General features: G+C 40.6%; 1 protein-coding gene across 1 annotated transcript in view; it reads right to left on the bottom strand.

Moving 5' to 3' along the window:
* The window catches only part of si:ch211-102c2.8 (trichohyalin), a 114,109-nt gene extending 101,439 nt beyond the window's left edge, over nt 1-12,670 (bottom strand). The window contains exon 1 of the mRNA XM_051931940.1: nt 12,593-12,670. The gene's annotated coding sequence lies outside the window, so the exon portion shown is untranslated. The remainder of the gene's footprint in view (nt 1-12,592) is intronic.
* Nucleotides 12,671-17,696: the final 5,026 nt, after the last annotated feature.

Here is a 17,696-nt window from a genome sequence, read left to right as displayed (position 1 = left end):
GATTAAGGGATAAATTCCCATTAGAGAACAGCATGATTGGGAGTTACATATCTTTGGTTGGTAAGTTGCATTAACTAAGGTGTATCAGCATCCTTGTCCCTAGGTTATTTTTGGGGACCAAAGTATATCAGGCATTAAGTCTAGGTTATATCCAGGGACACCCATGTATTGTTCATGCCAAAACTAAGGAGTCCCTGTGTGGAATGTTGAGGAGTGATAGGCTTTGCAGACTTCACTAAAAATCAGTGCTTATGTGAAAAGGGTCTGTTTGTGCATCTTCGGTGTGTGTGTTCAACTTATGGTCAACCAATCCAAAAACGAACTTAGTGAGTTCCACTCACCCCACAGTAACACAATATAGAACAACCTAATCCGTCCATCTAGATAGCAAGGGGGCAGGAGTTTCACCAAATTCTTTTGGATTGCTGTATCTCCAGGAGATCCATATTTAATTGAGCTTCCAAATTTGTATCCTTTTATTGTATTTTGTCTCCATGTAATGCACCATTTTTGCATTAGGTCAGAAGTTGAAAGCCTTCCTCACCAATGTGTTGAACCTTCACAGCAATACAACTGATAACTGGGTTAAAAGTCAAAATGTGACTCACACTTACAGTAACACTGAGGTTTGCAGTGCTGATCATTTTTGGCTCAGGCGCACGGTATGAAGAAGTGTTCTTTCATTTAAATTACAAGAAACCAAGTTACCCTCAAGATTGGCATAGGACCTCTTAAATACTGTACCTATGTGAAGCTGCATCTATGTGACATAAAACAAGTGGCACACAGCAGAAGTCACATTAGGTCTGCAAGTGAAATCTTTCAGATATCTATTTTTTATTTTAATACTCTCATCATTTAAAGCTATGCTCCTCATCCCTAGCTCATTATATATCACTCTTCAATGAGTTTAGATTAAAAAATATAATGAAAATAATAGCCAGGCCTGGAGGTGGGGCTCGATGGCGAGCGCCTGGTGGCCGGGCTTGCACCCATGGGGCTCGGCCGGGCACAGCCCAAAGAGGCAGCGTGGGTCCCCCTTCCCATGGGCTCACCACCTATGGGAGGGGCCAAGGAGGTCGGGTGCAGTGTGAGTTGGGTAGTGGCCGAAGGCGGGGACCTTGGCAGTCCGATCTACGGCTACAGAAGCTGGCTCTTGGGACGTGGAATGTCACCTCTCTGAACGGGAAGGAGCCTGAGCTTGTGCGCGAGGTTGAGAGGTTCCGGCTAGATATAGTCGGGCTCACCTCGACGCACAGCTTGGACTCTGGAACCAATCTCCTTGAGAGGGGCTGGACTCTGTACCACTCTGGAGTTGCCCCCGGCATACTTATTGCCCCCTGACTTGGAGCCTGTACATTGGGGTTTACCCCGGTGGATGAGAGGGTAGCCTCCTTCCACCTTCAGGTGGGGGGGACGGTTCCAAACTGTTGTTTGTGCGTATGCACCGAACAGCAGTTCGGAGTACCCACCCTTTTTGGAGTCCCTGGAGGGGGTGCTAGAGAGCATACCTTCTGGGGACTCTCTCGTACTGCTGGGAGACTTCAATGCTCACGTGGGCAATGACCGTGAGACCTGGAAGGGCGTGATTGGGTGGCCCCCCCCGATCTGAACCCGAGTGGTGTTTTGTTATTGGACTTATGTGCTCGTCATGGATTGTCCATAACAAACACCATGTTCAAGCATAGGGGTGTTCATATGTGCACTTGGCACCAGGACACACTAGGCCTCAGTTCGATGATCGACTTTGTGGTTGTGTCGTCGGACTTGCGGCCACATGTCTTGGACACTTGGGTGAAGAGCGGGGCGGAGCTGTCAACTGATCACCACCTGGTGATAAGTTGGCTTCAATGGTGGGGGAGGATGCCGGTCAGGCGTGGTAGGCCCAGACGTGTTGTGAGGGTCTGCTGGGAACGTCTGGCAGAGCCCCCTGTCAGAAGTAGCTTCAACTCCCACCTCCGGCAGAACTTCGACCATGTCCCGAGGGAGGTGGGGGACATTGAGTCTGAATGGGCCATGTTCCGTGCCTCTATTGTTGAGGCGGCTGACCGGAGCTGTGGCTGTAAGGTGGTCGGTGCCTGTCGTGGCGGCAATCCCTGAACCCGTTGGTGGACACCGGTGGTGAGGGATGCTGTCAAGCTGAAGAAGGAGTCCTACCGGTCCCTTTTGTCCTGTGGGACTCTGGAGGCAGGCCAAGCGGAATGCGGCTTCGGTGGTTGCTGAGGCAAAAACTCAGGCATGGGAGGAGTTTAGGGAGGCCATGGAGAACGACTTTCGGACGGCTTCGAGGAGATTCTGGTCCACCCTCCGGCGTCTCAGGAGGGCGAAGCAGTGCAGTGTCAACACTGTACAGTATATGGTGGGGATGGTGCGCTGCTGACCTCGACTCGGGATGTTGTGGGTCAGTGGGGGGAGTACTTCGAAGACCTCCTCAATCCCACTAACATGCCTTCCAATGAGGAAGCAGAGCCTGGGGACTCAGAGGTGGGCTCCCCAATCTCTGGGACTGAGGTCACCAAGGTGGTGGCAGGGCCCCGGGGGTGGATGAGATACGCCCGGAGTTCCTCAAGGCTCTGGATGTTGTAGGGCTGTCTTGGTTGACACGTCTCTGCAACATCGCATGGACATCAGGGACAGTGCCTCTGGATTGGCAGACTGGGGTGATGGTCCCCCTCTTTAAGAAGGGGGACCAGAGGGTGTGTTCCAACTACAGAGGGATCACACTCCTCAGCCTAACTGGAAAAGTCTATTCGGGGGTTCTGGAGAGGAGGGTCCGTCGGATAGTCGAACCTCGGATTCAGGAGGAACAGTGTGGTTTTCGTCCTGGTCGCGGAACAGTGGTCCAGCTCTACACCCTTAGCAGAGTCCTGGAGGGTGCATGGGAGTTCGCCCAACTAGTCCACATGTGTTTTGTGGACTTGGAAAAGGCGTTCGACCGTGTCCCTTGGGGAATCCTGTGAGGGGTGCTCCGGGAGTATGGGGTACCGGACCCCCTGATAAGGGCTGTTTGGTCCCTGTACAACTGGTGTCAGAGCTTGGTCCGCATTGTGGGCAGTAAGTCGAACCCGTTTCCAGTGAGAGTTGGACTCCGCCAGGGCTGACCTTTGCCACCGATTCTGTTCTTAACTTTTATGGACAGAATTTCTAGGCGCAGCCAGGGTGTTGAGGGGGTCCGGTTTGGTGGACTCAGGATTGAGTCACTACTTTTTGCAGATGATGTTGTCCTGTTTGCTTCATCAGGCCGTGATCTTCAGCTCTCTCTGGATCAGTTTGCAGCTGAGTGTGAAGCGGCTGGGATGGGAATCAGCACCTCCAAATCCGAGACCATGGTCCTCAGCCAGAAAAGGGTGGAGTGCCCTCTCAGGGTTGGAAGCAAGATCCTGCCTCAAGTGGAGAAGTTCAAGTATCTCGGGGTCTTGTTCACGAGTGAGGGAAGAATGGAGCGTGAAATCGACAGGCGGATTGGTGTGGCGTCCGCAGTGATGCGGGCTCTGCATCGGTCTGTTGTGGTGAAAAAGGAGCTGAGCCGTAAGGCAAAGCTCTCAATTTACCAGTCAATCTATGTTCCTACCCTCACCTATGGTCATGAGCTATGGGTGGTGACCGAAAGAACGAGATCGCGAATACAACCGGCTGAAATGAGTTTCCTCCGCAGGGTGTCTGGGCTCTCCCTGAAAGATAGGGTGAGAAGCTCAGTCATCCGGGAGGGGCTCAGAGTAGAACCGCTGCTCCTCCGCATCAAGAGGAGTCAGATGAGGTGGCTCAGGCATCTGATCAGGATGCCTCCTGGACGCCTCCCTGGTGAGGTGTTCCGGGCACGTCCAACTGGGAGGAGGCCCCGGGGAAGACCCAGAACACGCTGGAGGGACTATGTCTCCTGACTGGCCTGGGAACGCCTCGGGATCTCCTGGAAGAGCTAGAAGAAGTGGCTAGGGAGAGGGAAGTCTGGGTATCTCTGCTCAAGCTGCTGCCCCCGCAACCCGACCTCGGATAAGAGGAAGAGGATGGATGGATGGATGGATGAAAACAATAAAATTTTAAATCTTTCAACATTAACATACATAATCACTCAACATTAAATTTAAAGGAAAACAGAGCAATTGAAGTTGAATTCACATTAACAAAGCATGACAAAGTCTAAAGTTTATAATGTTCAATATTATGCTATGATTTTTGTTCACATGCAAGTCTTATCTTGAAACTGCTTGCCAACCCCACTTGACAAAGGGGATCAGAAGATTAGATTAACAGTGGAACACAGGTTTAGGAGGCCATTGGAATTTTTTTGCAGTTTATCAAGGTCATGCACAAGGCAATTGAAGAGTATTTAAAAGAATCAAGGGGCACAGCAAATGTGGACTTAAAGACAGGTCATGTGCGACAGGTAAAGTAAATATACTGGACAGTAATAGTAATGAATATGTGCAAAAGCGCAAATCTAAAGAAGAAATAAAATGTAATAGTTTTGAAATTACTGACCAGCAGGGACTGAAAAAAACAGCATTTATTTAACAAAACATTTCATGAATTTAAGAAGATTTTTTTTTTTCTTAAACAATGCTAACTTTACTGAAAGAAGCTTTTAAAATAGAACAGTGAGACTGAAGATGCATACAGCTAGACATACCCACGGTGGCAACTTTATTAGATGCAAATACCCATTAATGTAAATATGGACTCCACCAGACAGCCTATCACATATCTAAAAAATCTAAATAAGCACTGTAAGAAACAGCCGGGACCCTGGCCTAGCCAGGACGCCATCAGCCGAGAAAGACCGGGAGATATAGCATATACAGGACATTAACTGCCCTGGGCTGCCAGATGGCATCACCCCTGGGTTGTAGCAGCACCATGGTTTCCCACAGGGCATAACAGGAACTGGAGTTCTTGTATTCAGCCTTGGCTCCAAGCTAACCAGGAAGTGCTCCTGGACCACAATTATGGAACACTGCAAGTACTACCGGGGTCACATAAAAGGAGCTGCTTGCTACTACTCCAAAAGGCAGAGTTTAGAGGAAAGAGGGCAACTTTTGCTTGGAAGAGGCAGAGATAGTGACAGAGTGAAAGAAGTAAAAAAGACAAACAGTTGCAGAGTACTGTATTGCTGTGTGCTATATCACTATGCTTGGTAAAAGTGCTGGTGGTGGAAAACACTTTTTGGAAGAGTTTCGCCACAATAAAAAGCTCTTTGTGCTCTTATGCTTGTGTCCGAGCCTTTGTGTTGGGTGTTTGGGAAGCTGGAGCACCTCCTGTAGACATGGTCAGAACGTGGTTGTTTGATCAAACATTAGAACACAATGAGGTGCATGACCTAAACCACTTTGACTATAGTCTAATTGTTGGCACCATAACTGGTGGTTCTAGCATTACAGGTACAGGTGCTATCCTGATTTGTGCATATTACAGGTTTTAGAGTTTACATGGAGTGGTGACCAAAAAAATCCAGAAAGCAGCACTTATATGAACAAAAACAAACACCTTGTTAACAAAAAAGGTTAGAAGAGAGTGACAGAAAGGTGACAAATACTCCAAGTGACAGCACTTCAGCAATTCTATGGCTGTGCGAAATGGAATCTCTAAATGTGCAAGATGTTGGAACTTTAAGCAAAAGTGCAACAGCAGCAGAACACCACACAGGGTGAAAACTGGACGAACAAACATTAGAAAAGAGCCACCTGGTCTAACAAGTTTCAATTTCTGCAACAACATGCTAGTGGAAGGGTCAGAATTTGACAAAAACTGTTGAAATCTATGGGTCCAACTAGCTTTGTGTCCACGATATAGACTAGTAATAGTAAGTGTGATGATGTGGGGAATGTTTTCTTGGGACACACATGACCTCTTACACCATTTGAACAATATATAAAAGTGACAGCATACCTAAGTATTATCACTGGCCATGTGCATCCCTTTATGGATATACTCTACCATTCTCCTCAGTTGGATACTTCCTGCAAAATAAAGTACAACGTCACCAAGTACACATCTCAAGATGAGTCCATAGAAATGACATTTACTTCAGGTAACCCTATTATCTGTCTATGTCACAGCACTCAATATAATGGAGCCCCTTGTGGATTATATGGAATGGGAGGTGTGTAGTATAAATAAAAAAACATGTTAGAGCCCAGATGTACAAATTTCAGTGACAGGAGTAAAGAGTCACCCATTTATACTGGAGTGTACAAGATTGATGTCACGGTTTTTCATTGAAGAGAAAGAAAGATAATTTGAAGACCATGAATTCCAAAATGATCTTAACTTTAATTCATTTAATAATGATTATAAGCAGTAATACCATTAAGATGATTAAACCTCTGTCAAATGAGAACAGAACTAAAAATATACAACAAAAAAGGGTAAAGTAATCAAAATATACAAAAGAAAAGTTATCAAAAGACACATCAGAAAGGCCATGTTTACAAAATAAATATATCAAGATTAGGTTAACAAACTACCTGGGGGTTAGGGTTTAGGGGCTGTTAAATTAATGAGAAAGTATTACTTAAATTGACAAGTCGGGCTCAAATTAGCTGGTTTTGGTTCCACCAAAGAGGATCTGAGCAAGTCGTACTTGGAAACCAAGGCAACTAAGTGCCATCTCTTAGCCTGCTCCCTACCACGCTAAAGGTCAAGTTTTAAGGTAGCATTGTGGATTATGAGTTCATGAAACTCCCATTCAATAATAAGCAAAACCTCAGAAAAAATTTCATTTTTTTATTTATATAATGTTGCTAAATTCTCATTTAGTTTAATCTTATATGCTCATTACAAAATGTTCAAGGATTGTAACCCTAACTGTCCTTTGAAAACGCGAAGAATTAATAGTACAGTATATAACATTTAAACTATGTCATTTGTCACTACCTTTTTTTGGAAGTGGCAGGATTTTTTAGCATTTCTAATGTAGCTGCATTCTTAGTTACACTATCATTTAAATTAGTCTCATATGTTTATTACAAAATGGTGAAACATTAAAAGCTATATTGTAGATAGAAAAGAACAATTATTGTATAATATTTAAATTATTACACCATTCATCACCATTGTTCTTTTTTGTCAGCAAGAAGCAAAACAAAGTTATATAGCAATAAAACATAGGTTAAAAGGTGTGTTCCATAAATCTAACTTAGTTAATTACAGAAAGTACCAACTCGAACTCAATAAACCTCAAAGTGGCACCATGATGTTTGCAGTAAAATAATGTATGTAGCAGAAAAAAAATGCCACACCTCAAAACAACTTAGAATCAACTATGTTTGTTGTGCTCATTTCCTTGAAAATTCTAGTGAAGTGGGAGCTCATGCACTACATTGAGCTTTTTGATTAAGTAATGATTAGAAATAATAATAATAATAGACGATAGTACTAATTAGAAAGTAAGTTCATTGTTTCTAGGCTATAAAAACTGTCCTGTTAACAAGAAAATATGATGGAGATGGATGACACAATTTAAATGTCCTATATTATGAATTTTGGGATTTTCAAAGTATAGTTTAGCTTATAATATTTTACCATCTTGTAAGAATATTAGATCAATTTAAGTGATAGTATAATAAATGCATCAACAGTGGATATGCTATAAAAAAGAAAAAGAAAACTTCTATAAAAGTCCTCAGAACCTTTCTCTGGGATTTTGCTTCTCATCAATTGTGAATACCATGAGCTCTCAATCCACAACACTCTGCTAAGCTTCATCATTAGCCAGGTACAGAGCACACTAAGAATTGATGCTTACTTGTCTTGATTGCCAAGTGCCACCTGATCCACTTTAGTGGAAGTGAAACCAGTTGAAATAAGTCCAAGAAGCTTGAGGGTCTCAGTACACTTGCCATAGTGGGAGGCTCCACTTCCCACAGACTTAACACAAGGAGATAAAAGTAAACAGCAAACTGAAATAACATCATTAAGGAATAAAGGAACAACAACAAAATAGTTAAAAATAAAAAACAAATACAAAAAGAAAAAAAGAACGCCATTTTTATTAACAGAAATAAAAACAATTCACAAAAAATAAAATAAAGAAGAAGCAGTCAACAAAACAACAGTCGGGGACAGGGCTCAAGCAAAATCACAACAATAAAGGCTCCATGAGCAGACTGGCCAAACCTAAGCACAACAAGCAGAAAGTTTACATGTGAATGATGATACAAAGAAACAAAAAAAGTTAACGTTGACCTGACTGACCCAAGTCCAATCATTAAAAATTCAAGAGCTGTTACTTGCGTACCATGGTTGTGCAATGATTAGTACTGCTGCTTCACAAGTGGTGCTTCGTAGGTTCAAATCCTAAACCCAGTCATTGCCTGTGTTGAGTTTGCATATTCTCCTCATGTCACCAAAACCTTGCAAGATAGGCAAGTTGTGGTGACTCCCCATATGTGAGGAGGCCTCATGATGGAATGGTATTCTGTCTAGGTCTTTTTTCTGTGTTGTGCCCAGTGCTAGCAGGACTGGGTTCAGCCCCTGTGATCCTGAACTAAAATGTGTGGGTTTTAGAATATTTCATTTCCATGGCCAGGACCCCTGCTTCTAAATCAGTCCCGAGAGAGTCCACCATCTCTATGGAGCACAAAAAGGAACAAATTCACCATGAATGGCTTTAATCTATTATGCTCACTGGACAACTATTTTGTCTGTAGCACTAGGATTACATTTGTGTTACTTCTACAAAATATACAGTAGAAAAAGTTAATCAACTCAAAGTACAAGAAAACTTTTTAAAAAGTTGGAGAATGCGTTGCCACAGTGTTCCATGAATATATTCAATATCGGAGAAGAGACCTAATTCAGAAAAAATTCTGTGCAACTGTTGCAGCCAAGTCAGAAGTTTTCTTTCTTTTTAATCTTCTTGCTTTTTAATTCATTCTGGTATGTGTTCAGACCATACTGCATGTGAATATCTGTTTATCTATCTATCTATCTGTTTATTTATTTATTTAAAAAGCTTCTGTAAAATGACAAATTCCCCCCCGGAACAAATAAAGTTCTATCTATCCTTCGATCTACTATGACAAACATGGAACAGAGTGAATAATCTACATATTTGGTCCATTTGAAAAATGGAAGCCATGTCCAGCGAAATGTCTTTGACATTTTTCTACAGGTATGTTATTGAAAGTGTCTTGATCTTCTCTATCACAGTTTGCTGTGGCAGCCGTCTCTGTTAAGGACATGGATACAACCATAGAAAGAGAAAGAATAATGTGCAACAATTTCAAAATAAATGATCACCCCCCTACCACCACTGTGGACTTGCACTGATTTTCCAGACTGATATGTAAAGCCACTAAGACGATCTCCAACCCTGCACACCCTATTCACCCTCTCTTCACTTCCCTTTCCTTTGATAAATGGCTTTTGTCAGTCAAGATCTGGACTAGTAGGCTTCATAAAGTATGGACATAAAGTATGAGATGCCTGAACATCTTGACCTTAGAGGTTTCTGCACTTATTTGATGAATATGTTTAAGTCTGTTAAATTTATTATAAGGGATCTTTTGGGGAATGAGGATTACTATTGTCTTTAAGCTATTTGTTTGCACCGATATTTTATCTTTACAACATTCAGCAAATACAATGCAGAAATTATCACAATAATTTACTTAGTGAACTCTTGGGAAATTGTTTATCCTATGGAAGGATTTTACACTGTTTCTCATATATATGTAGATTCTTATATGTAAAGAACTACAACAGTTAATGGGGCATCCAGGGATGTAATTCAGTAAAGTGTTTATACTACTAACCGAGACGGCTAGTCTTGTGGATGTCTGTCAGATGGATTCGTATAAATACTACAGGTAGTTTTTGACCCTGATTAGAATTTACAGTGTAAACTGAATTTTTGAGTGTGGCTGAAATTAAATACAAAAAGGCACAAACCCCTTCCTTCATACCTACAAGCAATTCAAACAAAGATGCAGCAGATTATCTAGACATTTACTGTGTAAATTGTTTATAATGACAACAATAATTTTGGAGCATAAATTACACAATAAACCGGAGTACTATCTGGCGTAAAATCATATTTCAACAGACTGATTTAAATAGTATGAACGCAGATTAGTGTACCATTGTTTAACTTTCTCAGTCTTGAAAATCCTCTAACATTAGGGCTGTTAGTTAATATTGACAGGCATAACTGCTAAAATTGTTTGATTTGAATTGAATTCTCGCAACAAAAGCTAAGAAGTACAACCATACAACTTCAAGTCTTAAACGATTACCCTGGAATCAAGTTAATTACAGACCAGATTAAAAACTTTTTCCACGTGATAAATGGTGTAGCCCTTCTTTACCCAATAGGATTTATTAGTAACTATACTCCAGAGTACACTGTAATTACAAAAGGCAGATCATCTTAAAATACCATGGATAAAACTAGTAAAGGAGGTAGAGCCTTGACCACCAGTGTACATATTACTATTGAATTATCTAATTTTAGAGAGTCCCTTTCAGTCTCGGAATTTATATCAAACCTGAAGACTTGTTTTAATTTAGAAAAGTGCAAAGTGCTACATGTGGAAAGCAGGAACATTAATTATAAATACAAGATGGGAGACACTGTCCTACAGGAAGAAACCTCTGAAAAGAATTTAGAAGTTTAGGTTGACACATTTTCATTATCTCTGTAATGTGCAGAAGTAATTAAAGAGGCAAATAAAATGATAGGTTATATTGTAAAAAACTATTGAATTTAAACTGAAAGACATTACATGGAAGCTATACTGTGTGCAGTTCTGGTCACCATGCTACAATAAAGGCACTGAAGCACCTGAAGATGTGTAGAGGAGAGCAGCCAGGTGCATACCAGGACTTAAGACCATGTAGTTCAGCAACACATTTTTCGTCTCGAGCAGAGGAGACTGTGTGGGGATCAAATTCGGGTTTTCAAAACTCTCAAAGGCATTGATAAAGTAGAATCTGCAGAATTCTTTAAGCTTAAGGGTGAATCAGGTATTTAAGCACTCCAGTGGAAATTAAGGGGAAGTGCATTTAAGGCTGAAGCTAGGAAGCACATCTTTACACAAAAAGTCACGGGAATCTAGAACACACTACCAAGCTGAAACCGAAAACATTGAATGAATCTTTTTCAGAGGTATCTGGATGAGAAATTGTGACACCTTAGCTAAACAAGCAAGCTTGATGGACCGAAAGGTCTCCTCCCATTTGTCAAATTTCTTATATTCTGGTGCACTTTATGTGTGTTACAGCTTCTGTGTTGCCTTTGCCTAATGACTGTGGGCCCCTAAGGTTTATTTTCTCCAAAAAGCACCATGTTGCCAGACTTGGGCTTTGTTTCCTACTACTCTCCTTAATATATTTATACATTTCCTTACACTGAAGGAACTATGGCATCATATTTCAAATAGGTGTCTACAGACATTCATCTATAATACTATGTGTATAATACTTGATGGCTTTGCTTTTTCAAATGACTTGTTATGTTTTTATATTAACAGTTATACTTGTAGACGTAGAAGCCCAGTTTTTTTGACTGCTGTTTCCCAAATCCAAAGCACTGGGTTCAGATCTTAACATGGGCAATGACTGTGATAAATCTTCATGTTCTTCCTGTGACTGCATAAGTGTTTTTCTGAAGGTGCTCACAAGGATGTGCCTGTTCAATTAACAGCAGACTCTCACTTGGCCCAGTGCAACTGAGTGATGGTGTGTGCAGGAGTGTGTCCTGAGATGAGCCTGACATGACCTCAAACTTAATTAAGTGGTGGTGATAATGGATGGATAGATTTTACATCAGCAAAAAACAGGTAACTCTTGACTGGAAGTGGGACAGAGTGCACCCTAAGGTGGACTGCCACTCGTTGCAAGACCTTATGCTACTGCTGCCAGCACAGGTTTCAGCCCTCACAATCCTTGCTAGATTAGATATATTTGGAAAATCAATTAAATGTTTTATCACTATGTAACATACTGACCAGTAAACAGTGACCCATTAATTAAAATGTTTACTGTTTTTTTCAAGGCTGTAAACTGGAAATATTATTTTATTTGTATTTAAAGCTTCATGACACAGCTGAAACCAGTTTCAAGGAGCTTGAACTACCATACTGTATATCAATCGACCTCTGTCTACTGTGTTAACGTTTCTGAAATATTCTTTGAAACTAGCTGTGACTTTTCAACAGCAGGCTTTCAGATACACCATATCCCTGCAATAGTACGTGAAGCACAAATCTCTTGAGCAAACGGGCTGTTCCCTAATGGCGTTTTATTCCGTTTTTGTTCTACTCGTGCCGCTCCTCTTTCCGTAGTTTTGTCAAATTTCAGACTAAACGACAAACGCTCTTACAATCTTACAATATGCTGCCGTTCTCATTCATTTTACATCTTCAGCTTCACGAAAGCGTAAGCCACTCGTGCTGTTGAAATTCTCGTGAACGCGGCTTTGTGCAACTCTTCGTTAAAATGCAGAAAGCATCAAATGATCATTTGCAAGCCCGATCGCTCCTTTTCTGCATGCCGACTTGAAGGCTCGGCGCACGCTGCTTGAGTCGTCTCTTTTGCAGCAAGTGGAGAACACGTACCCGCAGGCGCTCTCAAAAGAAAAGAGGCAGTTACTTACCTCTTGTGCCGTCTGCCGCTCTGTATTTCAAAAGCACCAAAGGTAACTCCAAACTGCTTTCCAACTTGAGACAACAGAGAGAGAGAGAGAGAGAGAGAAAAAAAAGCTTGAATTGTTTGAAATCTCTTGGCAACTGTGAGAAGCCACTAGAGGAGCCATGCGCCGTCGCTTAGCAACCAAAAACGCCGGAACAGGGCGGGGCTACCCAGCGAAGAAGTTGCTGTAGTTCTGCGGCAGGCGGGAATTACAGCGGCAGCATTGGCGCTTCCTGCTCCTCCGATTCAAATGTTAACGGATGGAGGTAACAGTTTACTGTCAAGCCCAAAGGGGCTGGAGCAGGTCAGTCTGTGAACGTTTTCTTCCATCCTTACTAATTCGGCTTCATACACAATTTAAACAATTTCCATGGCATTACTTATCGTTGCACAAAATGTAAGCCCCTAGAAGGGCACACTCAACAAACTCCCAGTCAGCAAGGGAAATGAGCATATACACCAGCTTGTTATCGGTCTGTAGTTCTTGAATTGCTAACAACGGTGGCACAATACCTTCCGTGGTTAAAATACGTGGCTAATTCTACTACCTTTTTGTCTGTACAAGTATTTAAATGGACCTGGCCTGGTGAATCCTGTCTTCTCCAAAATATTTTCAGATCGTTTTTGATATTGCACAGCCATATTAATTCCTTTGGTTTTCGACCAGATCACGTAATTCTGATAAGTCTAATCAATCTGTATGCCCAGAAAGGTCCGGGGTTATATAATAGTATCCATCATTTCATTAGAAATTGACCATTTCGCGACAGCTGTCCGAAGGAAATGGACAAATTCAGATTAAGAAAGAACAGAATACGGGAAAAGAAACGATCACATAAAAAGAAGACTTATTAAAATGGGCCTGCCATGTTCGGGTCTAGTTCAAATTTTCCAATCCACCTTAATTTCTGCTGTATTTTTAAGATGACCTACATGTGCACGGGACCATAAAACGTATGTTAACGAAATAACGCCAGTATTGATTGTTTACCACCCTTTCAGATTATTGTTTATCTCGGTATAAACATTACGTGACTTTCTGATGTGAATGATGGCTGTGTTAACACACGTGTAATGGCTGAGCGAATGTCGTTAGCTCAAAATTCTCAATCGGCCTTAAAATGAGGGAGAGGGAATGAGTTGAATCCAGTGATTTAAACGTGAGGCCACTTATATCTGCTCTGATCTAAAGCAAAGCCTCACATTGCCATAATTCCTTGGATACGTCATCTCATTCTCAGACACGTTTGATCCGGTTCAGGGTTGCGAGAAATGTATTGATAACGCTTTAAATAAAGATAAAACGGCTAAAATTGCTGCAAGTTTTCAGTCCAATTCGCTTTCAAGTTCTTCAGTGAAAAACTGATTTTATTAACTTGCAACATTGTGAAAATAGCATTTTCAAACCACCTGATTGTCATTATTTAGGTACTGCAAATTGTTCTGTGTACTAGAAGAAAGGCTAATAATGAGAAGCCGGAAATCAAAATTATTTCACACAGAGTTCTTAGGGCATTTCATTTAAAGCCTTTTACCATATTTTCTCTGAACATTCTCTTTCTGATTTTATTTTACTGCTTTTAAAATCTCATCTCACATGAAGGGCTGCCACACATGGCGGTATTCTGAGCAGTTTCACACTGAATGAGTTTTGTGTATCACTTTATCCTAGTGAACCTTCTACTGCTAACAGCAGTGAATATATCCAGCAGTGTGGAGATACATTATAATATAACATTTTTTAGGCGATTACACGTTCACTGACAATGATTTAAAACTTTGAAATAATAGGCCTGAAAATGCAAATGATTAAACTGTTAACTCCGACATTGCCTCATACCAATTTGACATTTGCCTTCATACTGATCTAGTGAGAAGTCAAGTAAAATAACACCTTTTATTGGGTAACTAAAAAAGATTACATTATGCAAGCTTTTGAGGCAACTCAGGCCCCTTGCCTGAAGAAAGTTACATAAAATATATATGTGTTTTTACTGAAAGATGTAAACTTTCACAAATCATCATGCATATCAATGAAATAAGTACTAAGTTAATAACATTACATTTCCTGTAGATGTCAGCGATCAATCTATAGTGTACCTTACTGAAATTGCTTGAAGGAAATGGTACTTTCTATGTTTGAAATATTAATATGTTGTAGCAGGGCTACCGGGGAGTAAAAACTTAATCTGCTGCTGCTGCTGCTGCTGCTGCTTGGGACAAGAAGGCCAGCGCAAGTTTTAAAAGGAGGCCGGTTATACAGAGAAAAAAAACTGTGCTGTATCTGGAGTTACCCGTCTGTTTTGTCTCCCTGTTCATTGTCTGTGGATTATTGTTCTTGTCTGGGATTATCTTCTGTTCGTGTGTATGAACTGTCTATTGTCTGCCTGCTGCGTAAGGACTGAATTTGATTGTTTGTCAACCTTCTGAGGAGGTGCGATCCCAATCCCATCTCTCTTCATCATCAGGATAGACCGGTAGGACTGTTCTTTACATTTACTTACAGCGAGCTGATCTCTGGATTATTCAGACTTCACCATTTCACTACATTGGTTACCATTTCAAATGGACTTTGTTATGGACTTTATCGTGTGTAGTTTTTGTTAGATGTTTGTTGTTTCTGGGTTCATGTTTATGGTGTATTCGCCGTAAAGGGAACTGGGGTGGGATCATTTTAGTTTGTGTTAGATTTCATTTATTATTGTTTAATACATTCTTCAATTTCTGTTTTATTGCCATGTGCTTTTTCGTCTCTGTGAGGGTGTGTGTGTGAGTCGGGCTATGGCTGGGTGCATTCCTGGGGTCCCCACCAAAAAAATAAATAAATCACTGTCAACAGGCAGTGTGAATCTTAGCTGGGCCTTTTTTAGACCGCTACAATGTAGATTTGAAAATTAACAATTGACTTTCCACATTAACACAGCTAAATGTAACAAAAATCAAGCTCTAATGAAGTAATATCATTAACAAAGGTCATATATTGCATGCATAAATAATATTTACTCATTGCTCTTAAACATAACAGTAGCCAATGTGCTGTCTTCTTAGGAACAACACATAAGTGTCTGTTTAAGCGTAATGGATCTTCACTATAACAGAATTAACCTTAAATGAACATCTCAACATTGATGCCATTCTTGAACATGGAATCCTCTAACAACTTAAAGTGAAAAGACTTTACATGTATATACACTTCAAAAGAAACAAACTCTAAACACATCAGTGTCCAGCTCACTGTATTGTGAGACGGCATCCTTGTCACCAGTTGACAGCAGCAACTTCTGTCAGAGACAATGTGATGCTATGCACCTTTTTTCAAATTAAATCACAAAGCCAGCCTTTTTAACACTTGCTCCATCTTTACTTACTATATGGTGATTATTTTAAGAGTGTTTCAATATTGATTTATCACATGTCAAGTGATAATGTATTTTCTCTTGTTAACTAGACTTGCATTCTTGTTTTCTTTACAAAGCGCCTTTTGTTAATATCTTTCATGCAGAGTGTTGTATAAAATAAAAATTTCTTTATTTCCTGTGGGTGACAGATTCGGTGACCATGTGCCTTATGGTACTGGAATAAGCTCCAGTATAAGCCAGTCCTATATTGGTTGAGAAAATGTATGAATGTTTGATCAAGGTATCTTCAACATTTAAAATACATCTGCAGACATCCTGTATTATTTTAACACAGCCTACATCACCTAAAGATGGTACTGTGGTGCAGGATACATTATTGTGTGTGTCACCTATTACAGTAAGCCAATCAATCAAATCAAAGCTATTGTCATATACTGTATACAGAATACAGTGTACAAGTATAATGATATTCTTATTTGAGTGTCTAGCTCACAGAATACAACTATCAATTAAAGGTACAATTAATTACAGTAATGAAACAGTACAACAATAACGTTTTTATTTCTACAGCACATTCTCATACAAGGAATGTAGCTCAAGGTGCTTTACACAATATAAATGAAGAGTTACAAGAGAAAAATACAGCAAATTAAAACTAGATAATTATATACTGTATAACTAAATAAGTAATATGTAAAAAATAATTTATAAAGAGTCAATCTACGTTTACATAATACAGATACACAAGTAGTAGAATCATAATTTGAAGATAAGTGTTTTAAGTCTATTAAGATAAGTCCAATCTATGGTCAGATGGCTAGGGAGGACAGAAAAAAAAATTCCAGGGGCATTCTACCTAACATAAAAGTGCTAAATTCAGTCTTTTTTTTTGTTTTAATCTTCATAGTAGGCAATTTGATGCAGTTGGTTTCATAGACGGAGTATCTTCTTTAATTCCATCATCACAAGTTGTGGCTGTGTAGCACTGTGATCAGGTGGTGAGAATCCAGAAAAGAAAAAAGAGGAAAGTTGGGATTAATAATGATAGAGCATCATAAAGTATATGATATTGCAATGCATTTATAATCTACTAGCAAAATACCCGCGCTTCGCAGCAGCAAAGTACTGCTTTAAAATTTTTATTAAGAAGAAAAGTAAACCTTTTTAAACTGAGGGAAAATATACCAATAATTATTTGTTAACGATCTCTTTGTATACCACATTGTCAGTTCGGCCCTCTGGTTGTAATATGACCAAGTTGTGCGCTGAGCTTACTCTTGAGCATGCAACGTATAGTTGGCCATGTGAAAAGCAATCTTGCCTCAAATCAATGCCAACCTTTTGTAGGGTCTGTCCCTGAGACTTATTAATTGTCATTGCGAAGCAGAGCCTTACTGGAAATTGGAAGCGTTTGAATTGAAGTGAGAGATGAGACGGTATAACAGGGATGCGAGGAATAAAAACTCTCTCCCCTGAGCCACCGCCAGTAAAAATAGTTGCCTCAATTAGATTCTTTTGCAGACACGTGACCTGAAGTCTCGTGCCGTTACAAAGTTTCGGTGGCTGTAAGTTTCTCAGTAACATTATTAGTGCCCCAACCTGCAAAATTAGATTATGCTCAGGAGTGCCTAGAGGATTTAGAGTGTGGACAAACTCTACCGCATAGTGCACCGCGTCTTCCACTTCTACAACTGAATCCACAGACTGATA

The sequence above is a fragment of the Erpetoichthys calabaricus genome, chromosome 1, assembly GCF_900747795.2.
Source record: "Erpetoichthys calabaricus chromosome 1, fErpCal1.3, whole genome shotgun sequence".
NCBI lineage: Eukaryota > Metazoa > Chordata > Cladistia > Polypteriformes > Polypteridae > Erpetoichthys > Erpetoichthys calabaricus.
Note: the sequence above shows the minus strand (reverse complement) of the source record. Positions and strands in the feature narration are given on the sequence as shown.